At 38.3% G+C, this 11587-nt stretch overlaps 1 long non-coding RNA gene across 1 annotated transcript; it reads left to right on the top strand.

Moving 5' to 3' along the window:
• The first annotated feature begins 2705 nt into the window (after nucleotides 1–2705).
• On the top strand, nucleotides 2706–3673 carry LOC133080511 (uncharacterized). Its single transcript, XR_009698518.1, has 3 exons — nucleotides 2706–2746; nucleotides 3331–3380; nucleotides 3487–3673. It is a non-coding gene; the product is annotated as an uncharacterized LOC133080511 (long non-coding RNA).
• The last annotated feature ends 7914 nt before the right edge of the window (nucleotides 3674–11587 follow it).

The raw sequence follows: 11587 nt of genomic DNA, 5'->3' as shown, positions 1-11587 counted from the left end.
CCTCTCTCCCTCTTCTTGCTTAAGTTCTTTCTATTAAAAATTAAAACACCAAATCATCATATTGTACATTTCTTAATTGGAGTAAATGGCTGTTTAAAGAATTATAATAAAAATATGGCAGATATCCTTTATTTGCTAAAAATGCTACCTTTTTTGGCAATTTTATCTTATACTATGAGTCCTATATAAGTGTTAGCTATTAGTAGTAGTAGTAATAATGGTATTATATGTTAATGCGGCTGTCAAGTATGTTAGAAATAATTTCAGTAAAAAATTTTTTATTTGAAATTCTGAGAGTGTGACTGTATTTTCCCCCCTTTATTGTTTTAAAAGTTAGATTTGCTGAAAACTCAGAATTACTTTTCTAAATTTGCTTGCGGAGTTGAGTAGTTGCAACATAGAATACATGGCCCACAAGCTTAAAATATCTGGCCCTTTACAGAAGAAGTTTGCCAACCTCTGGCCAAGATGGAAAAACCTGCTTTTGTAATTTTTGCCTAAACCTAATTTATAAATTCAGTTTTGTCATGTTCTTTCTCTAGTAGGTGTTTTTGATGGGTAATATCTTATATTGTTAATAGTTGTAAACATAAGTCATACACTCTTTCAAGTGATACTTTGCTTACACATGCTTCAGCAGCCATTACTACAGTGTAATGCTAAGGTAATCTGCCAGCCTGCCCAGCCCAGAAGGGAAGGTGCTGCTCTGTTCCAACCGGTTGCATTTTTTTGTAGTCTCGTTGACTCAAAATTGCTTGTTGTAAGAGTGCAGGTTTCTGTAATTGTTCTTGCATTGATGCAATGTCGTATGCAAAGAGTCCATACAGGTTCTGTTCTAAGTAAGTATCTGTTAATGTCCACTCACTGTGGAATTTGTAGATAAATTTCCAAAATTTTCAGATTGTGTTCCACAGTTCTGGGAGCCCAGCAGCTTTCAGGCTGGTGCTAGTACCACCACTCTGGCCCCAGAGGACTACTAGATGTGGGTACCTGTGTAGTCTACAATCTAGACCCATGCCCATGGGATCCTTCCTTGTCTGGCTCCCACCTGCCTCCATGTGGTCAGGAGCTCACCAGCTGCAATTCCTTCCAAGTTAATTTCTACTCTTAGTAGAAGCCAGACTCCAGGGGAGGAAAAGTTCTTTCCCTTAATTTAGAGTCTCCATTTCCTGTCTTGGGATCTATCTTTATATAAGACAATTGAGAATGAGAATATTTGCTTCTAAAGGAATTTCCCCTCTTTTCTGCAGGAATGTAACCTCTCCCTCTGCCTCCTTATGGGCCATCATTGATATATTTTCCAAAGTCTGGATTGTTCACAATTAATACCACATGTAGGACCTTCTCACTGCATAGTCAAGGTTGAACCTCATCAGCCAAACATGGTCCAGTACATTTTTCTTTTTCCAGTTTCAGTTCTTCTAGTAGCGATGAAAAACAAGTTTGAACATCCTTTATGTGGTCTTCTGGATCTCAATTTCTGATATAGTGCAAGACACAGCTTAAACAGGAACACACATCCCCACAAAAACATATCTACATCCATATAGAGATAAGTGTTTCTGTCTATACATTCCTAATCCCCCATAATAATTTTGCAGTGGTATAGCCTGTGTTTGCCAGAAACAATGATTTATATGCCCAAGTATTGATAATATATTCAGCTTCTCAGTCTAAAATATCTGCGGTCAGAAAGGAGCTTTCTTTATAATTTTTCCCAAGGTAAGTGGGTGTTATTTTAAATTTGTGCAACTGGAGAGCCCCATTAGGTAGGCTTCCTAACACAAAAGAAAAGAAACAGTCTAAAGGATTATTCATATCTTCCACCTTTATAGATACAGTAACTGCTTATCACCTTAAAATGTGTTTTCCTAGCTTCAACTAAATCCAGGTTTTAAAAAAAACTATAGATATTTCTGTTAATGTTTTATCAAGTCACAATTCTAGAACGTTTCTTATAAATTCTTAGTTTGCAAGTAAATATATAAATATTTGGGACTCTAGTTACAGTTCCCATCTGACAATGTACTTTTTTTTAAAATTAATTAATTTATTTATTTTTGACTGCATTGGGTCTTCGTTGCTGCGCGCGGGCTTTCTCTAGTTGTGGCGAGCAGGGGCTACGCTTCGTTGCGGTGCGCAGGTTTCTCTCATTGTGGTGACTTCCCTTGTTGCGGAGCACCGGCTCTAAAGTACATGCCCAGTAGTTGTGGCACACGGGCTTAGTTGCTCCGCGGCACGTGGGATCTTCCCGGACCAGGCCTTGAACCCGTGCCCCTGCACTGGCAGGCGGATTCTTAACCACTGCGCCACCAGGGAAGCTCCCTGACAGTGTGCTCTTAAAGTTCTCTAATTGCCCTTAAGAGAATATAATTGTCTCTCCCCAGTCAAGGAGACTGTCTCTCAACCTCTGTGACTTTGAAATTCCACCAAAAATAGCCCCCTTTTGATATAAGCTGTATAAGTAGGGCTAGACCAAGCTATTTGCCCCCTCCCTCCATGATGACTTGTAATTTGGTGTCCCTTCAAACTGATATTCTTTAGCTTCTCAACTATAATTTAAATAGGAGATTTAAAAGATTTTCTCAATTAAAAAAAAGAACAACAACAAAAAAGAATATATTTCTTTAGACGTTTATGCACCAATTTGTATGCAACTATTTGAATGCCAAAGCCATGCCCTGACCAAACTCATTGTCTTTCCTGCAGAGCTTCAAGCACTTTTGAGCCTTTGTCTTAAATAAAAGTAAGTACTTGTCGGGGATGGTATAAAGTAATAGAGACTCTCACTAAGCATGATTTGCACTGTACCATGTTATTAAAGTGGTTTTCAAAGTTTACGACACTGTATTTAAAGACACCTATACCAACCAACTTCTGTTAGGTAATGCTTCAATAATAAAACAACCCCCCATATCTCAGTGGCTTAGCAAAATAGCCAAGGTTTACTGCTTGCTTATGTTACTTATTGGCAACTAGGGATAGGCAGAGGCACTTCTCTGCGTATCTTATTCTGGAATCCAGAAATCTGGTATGGGTATGGTGGAAAGATGTGCTTTGAACAAGACGGGATTTTGTTTAAATCTCCTATACCATTTACTACCTGTGTGATCTTGCATAACTCCCTTAACCTACTTAAGACTCTGTTTCTTCATCTATAAAATGGGGGATAATAATAATACTTCTGGGGTTGTTGTGACGATTAAATGAAATAACGTGGAAATCAACTAGCGGTACAGTGCTCTGCGCACAGGTTTTCAGTAATTAACAGTCATTCTTATTCAGACTCTAAACACCTATGTGCTTGGATTTTCAATGTTTTTGGCTCAGATATTGGTCCACTTTACTCCTCTTTGGAAGAAGGAAGAAGTGAAACTCAAGTGAGTCTGTCTTGTGACTAATTTGATGTTGTGGATAGACAGCTTAGTAGAAAATAAGGTTGGAGGGCTTGCCTAAATTGATTTTGTTTGTTTTTGTTTTTGAAAGGGAAGATATGACCTATGCTGAAAAGAAGTTGAGAAATCCTCTCCATGTATTACATAGAGAAACAAAAGTGCCCCTGGCCACACAGGATGCAGCCTCTAGTGCTATCCAAATATGTAACTAGAGGAAATGTGATGTAGCTCTTTTGTCTTTCTATGTTTCTGAAGGATGTCTCCCTTGTGGAAAAGCTGACTGGATGATTAAAAACCTCCTGATCAATGTAATGCTTTTTTTTGTTGCTCAGTGTTTATCTATGTGTTCTTTTTTTAACCAACTAGTTGCAAATACATCTCAGGTTCCCCTTTGCTAATCTGGTGTGCTGAGCAGGAGCTTGTTCTTGGAAAAGTACAGACTTTGGAGCTAAACAGATCTGAATTTGAATCCTGACATCTCTACTTACTAGTTGTGTTATCTGGGACACCTCCACTTACTAGTTGTATTACCTGGGGCATCTTCTTTTATTCACTGATTCGTCTATTTGTGTATTCATTCTCATTCAGAACGTTTCTCGAGCACTCTCACTATGCCACGGGTACAAACATAAAGCCACGTGACACCTGCCAAGGACAATTTGCCCTCGGTCTACCCCAGTAGCCTACAAACTTTCCTGACCACTCACACCATCAATAAAACATTTTTGAGCACAAGCCCTTCATATATGTACATTTTAATGTATTGTGTATGTGACTTCTACACAATCGTGCACATAATAAGACATTTGATTTTAAAATGTATAGTATTGTATCACATACCACCTGGGTGCATACACCCAATTTTAGGGGCTACTGGCCTAGTGGTAAGCTTATCTGAACTTCACTTTCCTCATCATTAAAATTGTGATGATGAAATCTGTTTCATGGTATTGTTGCTCATTCATTCACTTAACAAATTTCATTGAACACTCTCCAGTGCTAGATTCTGTCTGAGGGACTGCAGATAGAGTGTTAACTGTCCATTGTGTTTTTTACTAAGGGGAAACTTCCATTGGGGGGGATACTATTATACTTACTTATGTTTTAATTGATATTCAATGCAGCTGGCCTTCTGTATCTGCAGGTTCCATATCTGCGCATTCAACCAACAGCGGATTGAAAATACTTGAAAAAAAAATTCCCAGAAAGTTTCAAAAAGCAAAACTTGAGTTTGCTGTATGCTAACAACTAGTTACATAGCATTTACATTGGGTTTACAACTATTTACATAGTATTTACATTGTATTAGGTATTATAAGTGATGGAATAAGATTATTTTAAGGCAGTACAAGAAAAATTAAACATAAAATTCTCTCTCTGCCTGTTTGAGCCACTATCCCACTCCCCTTTAGCATGCATTGTGCATCTTCATTATACATTAACTAGATCCCCTTAGAAGACGCCTACTCACCAAAAAAAGCAATTTCCTCCTGGTGCCCTCAAGGTAACTACTTAGGAGATAACATTCCTGTCTCAACCCTGTAAGGTGTCACAATAACCCACTACTCACCTTGTTGGACTATGCAAACTGTCAATATGTTACTTTGATGTACAACCCTTTGTCTCAAAAACTTATATAACTGTGCCTTGACCTCCAACAGGTGGAACAGTCCTCAGAGCTTTCAGAAAGACTGTCTCCCAGGTTATAATCCTCAGGTGGCTTGAATAAAATTTTCCATTTCTCTCTTAGATTGACTATTGATTAATTTTTTGTTGACATAAGCAATCCAGAGATGATTTAAAGTATATGGGAGGATGTGTTTAGATTATATGCAAATACTATGCCATTTTATATAAGGAATTGAGCATCCACAGATTTTGGTATCCACAGGGAATCCTGGAAACAATCCCCTGCGGATACTGAGGGATAACTATATTAAAATTCTTAAGTTTTAAAATCTAGTTTTTCTTAAACTTAAAAATCTTGATAATTATTAATCTAATCATACGTTGTATAAAGGTAAGATCCATTATTTATTCTATGATTAATATTCAGTTAATACCGACATTTAAAAGATTAAATCCTCAAACATTTAGCATATTATGTAAGTAGTTCATCAAAATTTATTAAACATTTGAAGTACACATTTAATATATCTGATTCTCTCAAACACTTCGAATTCTTAACATCAGTTCTACATTAGTCAGGGTTCAATGCAGGAAACAGAAACACTCTAGGTGTTTTAAGCAGAAAGGGATTAAATACAGGAGATTAGGTACTTACAAAATTGTTGGAAGAAATGGAGGAGTGGGCTCAAGGCATACCTCTAGGTGTGACTCCCTGAACATTGCAGAACTGACCTCTCAAGAATGCTGCTTCCTCTGCCACAATCAGGAAAGTGGAGATCAGGAGGCCAGAACCTGAACAGTTGAGCCAAAAAAAAAAAAAAAAATATTGGCACACTGCCTAAAACGCTATTCAGGGGTCACAGAGCTGCAGTAGCCACTACCACAATTGCCTCATCATTGAATTGTGCTTTCTGCCACTGCTGCAATTGCTTCTCAACACCCAAGAGGCTGGGGACTGGACACTGGCAACTCCAAATTTTACCAGCACTACACACAGCAAAGTGTCAGGAAGATGGACCTTGCCACACTCCTATCTTCTGACTTATTTGATCATTGTGACTCATGTGTATAATGTGATTCCTCTAAGTGAATTGAAACCTCCATGAGGAAAGGTGTCATGATTTCTTTTTATTTTTCAGCCTGTAGCACAGGCACACAGAATTTGTTCAGTAAACATACATTGATGCTTGAGTATTCAGTACTCAAGGTATTTGATACTGTCATTTTGATGCCTTGGTTTTGATTGATTATTCTAATCCCCCATCTCCTTCAGCTCAACTTCCAGTGTGCCAACCATAAGCAACTGAGCATGCACAGTAAGTACTGTTGAAGAACTGGATCACTTCCATTGGCAATTGGTCAGAGACATCCATTGTAGACATTATTATGTGGTTAAAAACATCTGTTGATGAACACGGGGAAGGGGAAGGGGAAGGGGAAGCTGAGATAAAGTGAGAGAGTAGCATTGACATATATACACTACCAAATGTAAAATCGTTAGTGGTTAACAGCTGCGTAGCTCAGGGAGATCAGCTTGGTGCTTTGTGACCACCTAGAGGGGTGAGATAGGGAGGGTGGGAGGGAGACGCAAGACGGAGGGGATATGGGGATATATGTATACATATAGCTGATTCACTTTGTTATACAGCAGAAACTAACACAACACTGTACAGCAATTATACTCCAATAAAGATGTTAAAAATAAATAAACAAATAAATAAATACCCCCCCCCAAAACATATCTGCTGGTAATAGATGGTTCGTAGTGGTTGTCTACAAAAGAAAGTTTTATAGTTTGTTATATTAGGGCACCAGTACATCTAACTTCATTTATACCCAGAGCCCTAACTGTACAAACATGTTGGGAATGGTACCTGTATGTAACACTCATGGCCATCATGTGAATCTAACATAAAGAAAAATTTCCTAGTGTAACACTACTAGCCAACCCAATGATTATAAAATTTGGGACTTCCCTAGTGGTCCAGCAGTTAAGACTCCGTGCTCCCAATGCAGGGGGCCCAGGCTCGATCCCTGGTCAGGGAACTAGATCCCGCACGCTGCAACTAAAGACCTGGCACAGCCAAATAAATAAATAAATATTTTTTTAATTATAAAATTCTATTTAGAAAATTAACCAAATTCTCTTCAACTTTCAGATTAAAATCACAAATATGAATCAAAACTTTTCAAACAAATCATGATTCTAGAAGACTTCTTATTTTAAGATGGCAGAGTATAGACATTTCTGTCCCATTCTCAAATGAAAAAATACAAGTACAGAAATCAGAAATGCAAACCCAGTCTTTGACGAAACTAGAAGACATCTGAGGCCTTAAATCATACAGGAAAGTAGAAAGTGGAAGTAGAAAGTACATGGGTGACTTGGCAGATTAGCAGAGTTACAGAAGGGCAAAACTGGACACCCTAAGCAATAAGCTGAATTCTCACAAAACCCATGAAAGGCTCAGAAACAGGGGTTCCAGGTATCTGGGTGGGTGAGACTGACACAGGAGATAGACTCTCTGGAAAAGTTCAATTTGACCAAAAGCAAAAGAATTGTAGCCAGTTCTCCCTACAGTGAAGTTCTGCCCATAAATGGTGCTTCCAATTAAGTTTTTAGTTCTGGGGCTTCCCTGGTGGCGCAGTGGTTAAGAATCCGCCTGCCAATGCAGGGGACACGGGTTCAAGCCCTGGTCCGGGAAGATCCCGCATGCCACGGAGCAACTAAGCCCCTGCGCCACAACTACTGAAGCCTGCACGCCTAGAGCACGTGCTCTGCAACAAGGGAAGTCACCACACTGAGAAGCCCACGCACCGCAACGAAGAGCAGCCCCCGCTCAACACAACTAGAGAAAGCCCGCATGCAGCAACGAAGACCCAACACAGCCAAAAATAAAATAAATAAATAAATAAAAAGTTTTTAGTGCCTTACTCCTGTATATGAATGGCCAGTCAAGGGCTGCCAGACATTTAAAGAAAATATCTAACAAGAGAGAGAGACTTGTAAGTGAATAAATAGGAAAAAGAGATTGGACATGTACACGTGGTGTATATATAAAATAATCATGGAATAAGAAAGAAGTACTCTTGAAAATTCAAGATATGATAGTAAAAATTAAAGAAAAAACTAAACAGAGGAGTAAAAAGATAAAATCAAGGAGACCTCAAAACATAAATAAATAAATAAATAAATAAATTAGACCTCTCAGAAATTAGAACAGAAAAACAAATAGATGACAATAAGGAGAGAAAGGATAAGAAAATTAGAGGATTAATTCAAGAAGTTTAAAAACTACTGGTGAGCATTCCAAAAAGGCAGAATGGTAAGAAGAATATCATCAAAGAGACGTATTTCCCAGAACTAAAGGATATGAATCTTCAAATTGATAGAGACCACCAGAATGCCCAGCACCATGAACAAAAAGAATACCCTCGCCAAATTACATCACTGTAAAAATTTAGAATACCATAGATAAAGTATTCTAAGAGCTTCTAAAGAAAAAAAATAGATCATATACAAACCTCCCCCCCCACCCCCGAAATCAGAATATCGTTAGATTTCTTAGTAACAACACTGGAAGCTAAAACAACAACAATAACAATAATGGAGCAAATCCCTTGACATTTTCTGAGTGAAAATTTATTTTCAGTGTTCAACCCTATACTGAGCCAAACTCTCAATCATGAATGAAGCCAAAATTTTCAGTGATGTTATCTTCCATTCACTATTTCTCAGGATGCTGCTGGGGAACTAGAAGAAAGAAGTAAACCAATTTCATTTATTGTGTTGTTCATCATTGCTTGTTTCCTCTTTAGTTCTTCTAGGTCCTTGTTAAATGTTTCTTGCATTTTCTCTATTCTATTTCCAAGATTTTGGATCATCTTTACTATCATTATTCTGAATTATTTTTCAGGTAGACTGCCTATTTCCTCTTCATTTGTTAGGTCTGGTGGGTTTTTACCTTGCTCCTTCATCTGCTGTGTGTTTTTCTGTCTTCTCATTTTGCTTATCTTACTGTGTTTGGGGTCTCCTTTTCACAGGCTGCAGGTTCGTAGTTCCCGTTGTTTTTGGTGTCTGTGCCCAGTGGCTAAGGTTGGTTCAGTGAGTTGTGTAGGCTTCCTGGTGGAGGGGACTAGTGCCTGTGTTCTGGTGGATGAGGCTGGATCTTGTCTTTCTGGTGGGCAGGTCCACGTCTGGTGGTGTGTTTTGGGGTGTCTGTGGCCTTATTATGATTTTAGGCAGCCTCTCTGCTAATGGATGGGGCTGTGTTCCTGTCTTGCTAGTTGTTTGGCATAGGATGTCCAGCACTGTAGCTTGCTGGTCGTTGAGTGAAGCTGGGTCTTGGTGTTGAGATGGAGATCTCTGGGAGATTTTTGCCGTTTGATATTACATGGAGCTGGGAGGTCTCTTGTGGACCAGTGTCCTTAAGTTGGCTCTCCCACCTCAAAGGCACAGCACTGACTCCTGGCTGGAGTACCAAGGGCCTTTCATCCACGCGGCTCAGAATAAAAGGGAGAAAAAAAAGAAAGCAAGAAAGAAAGAGGATAAAATAAAATAAAGTAAGATAAAATAAAATAAAGTTATTAAAATAAAAAATAATTATTAAGAAAAAAGTTTTTAAAAGTAAAAAAAAAAAAAAAAATGTCATGAAGAACCTAGGGGTAACACGGGAATGAAGACGCAGACCTACTAAAGAATGGACTTGAGGATATGGGGAGGGGGAAGGGTAAGCTGTGACAAGGTGAGAGAGTGGCATGGACATATATACACTACCAAACATAAAATAGATAGCTAGTGGGAAGCAGCCACATAGCACAGGGAGATCAGCTCGGTGGTTTGTGACCACCTAGAGGGGTGGGATAGGGAGAGTGGGAGGGAGGGAGACGCAAGAGGGAAGAGATATGGGAACATATGTATATGTATAACTGATTCACTTTGTTATAAAGCAGAAACTAACACACCATTGTAAAGCAATTATACTACAATAAAGATTTAAAAAAAAAAAAAAAGAAGTAAACCAAGAAAAAGGAAGACATTGGATGCAGGGAACAAGAGGTTTATATATAGAGAGAGAAAGGAAATTTCCAGCATGATGTCAAAGGATAGACCCAAGAGGATAATTCTGTAGCTTCTTTAGAGGACAGCTAGTCTAGATTGGAGCTGGCCAATGAAAAAGTACAGGTGTGGTGCCTCTAGCAGGGGAAAAAGTAACAAATACATCATTGAAAAAATTGATCATGTAAAGCTTGTAATGAAACATTTCCATACTGGGGAGTATTGCAAGATTTAACTCAAGTTCAAAGAAATTTAGGTACATAAAAAATGAGGTTGGTATATCCATACAATGGAATATTACTCAACAATTGAAATAAATAAGTTATAAAAAGACATGGATGAATCTTAAATGCATGTTGCTAAGTAAAAGAAGCCAGTCTGAAAAAACTACATACTGTATATATTCCAATTATATGACATTCTGGGAAAGACAAAACTATAGAGATGGTTAACAGATTAGTGGTTGTCAGGGGCTCAGGAGGAGGGGAGTAGAATAGATGAAACAAATGGGATTTTTTTTAAGGTGGTGAAACTATTCTGTATGATACTATGAGTACAAGACCTAAAACCCGTAAAACTTTACAGCACAAAGAGTATAAAGTTTAATGCATACAAGTTTTAAAAAAATTTTATTGAAGTATAGTTGATTTACAATGTTGTGTTAATTTTGGCTATACAGCAAAGTGATTGTTATACATATATATTCTTTTTCGTATTCGTTTCCATTACGGTTTATCACAGGATATTGAATATAGTTCCCTGTGCTATACAGCAGGATCTTGTTGTTTATCCATTCTGTATATACTAGTTCTCATCTGCTCATCCCAAACTCCCAATCCATCCCTCCCGCACCTCCCTTCCCCTTGGCAACCACAAGTCTCTTCTCTATGTCTGTGAGTCTATTTCTGTTTCATTCATTTGTGTCATATTTTAGATTCCACATATAAGTGATATCATATGGTATTTGTCTTTCTCTTTCGGACCTACTTCACTTAGTATAATAATCGCTAGTCACGTCCATGTTGCTGCAAATGGCATTATTTCATTCTTTTTAATGGCTGAGTAGTATTCCATTGTGTATATATACCACATCGTCTTTGTCCATTCATCTGTCGATGGACATTTAGGTTGTTTCCATGTCTTGGCTATTGTAAATAGTGCTAATGTATACAAGTTTTAATTATCATTCAGGAGGTTTGGGGAACCCAGCATGAAATACAAAGTGTGATAAAAGAATCTAAATATATTGCAAATATGTGAAGCAACCTCTCTGAAGCAGGTAGGGGAATAAAGGAAATGAGTGGAGTCTATAAAACTAAAGGCAAAAGGAACTGTACATAAGCACTGTGCACTAGTTAATAAAAAACAAGTTGCTTCTGGGACTTCCCTGGTGGTCCAGTGGTAAAGAATCTGCCTTCAAATGCAGGGAACACAGGTTCAATCCCTGGTCAGGGAACTAAGATCCCACATGCCACAGGGCAACTAAGCCTGCGCGCCACAACTA

The sequence above is a fragment of the Eubalaena glacialis genome, chromosome 19 (assembly GCF_028564815.1).
Source record: "Eubalaena glacialis isolate mEubGla1 chromosome 19, mEubGla1.1.hap2.+ XY, whole genome shotgun sequence".
Lineage (NCBI taxonomy): Eukaryota > Metazoa > Chordata > Mammalia > Artiodactyla > Balaenidae > Eubalaena > Eubalaena glacialis.
The sequence above is the reverse complement of the archived record's forward strand: the minus strand, read 5'-3'. Positions and strand labels throughout refer to the sequence as shown.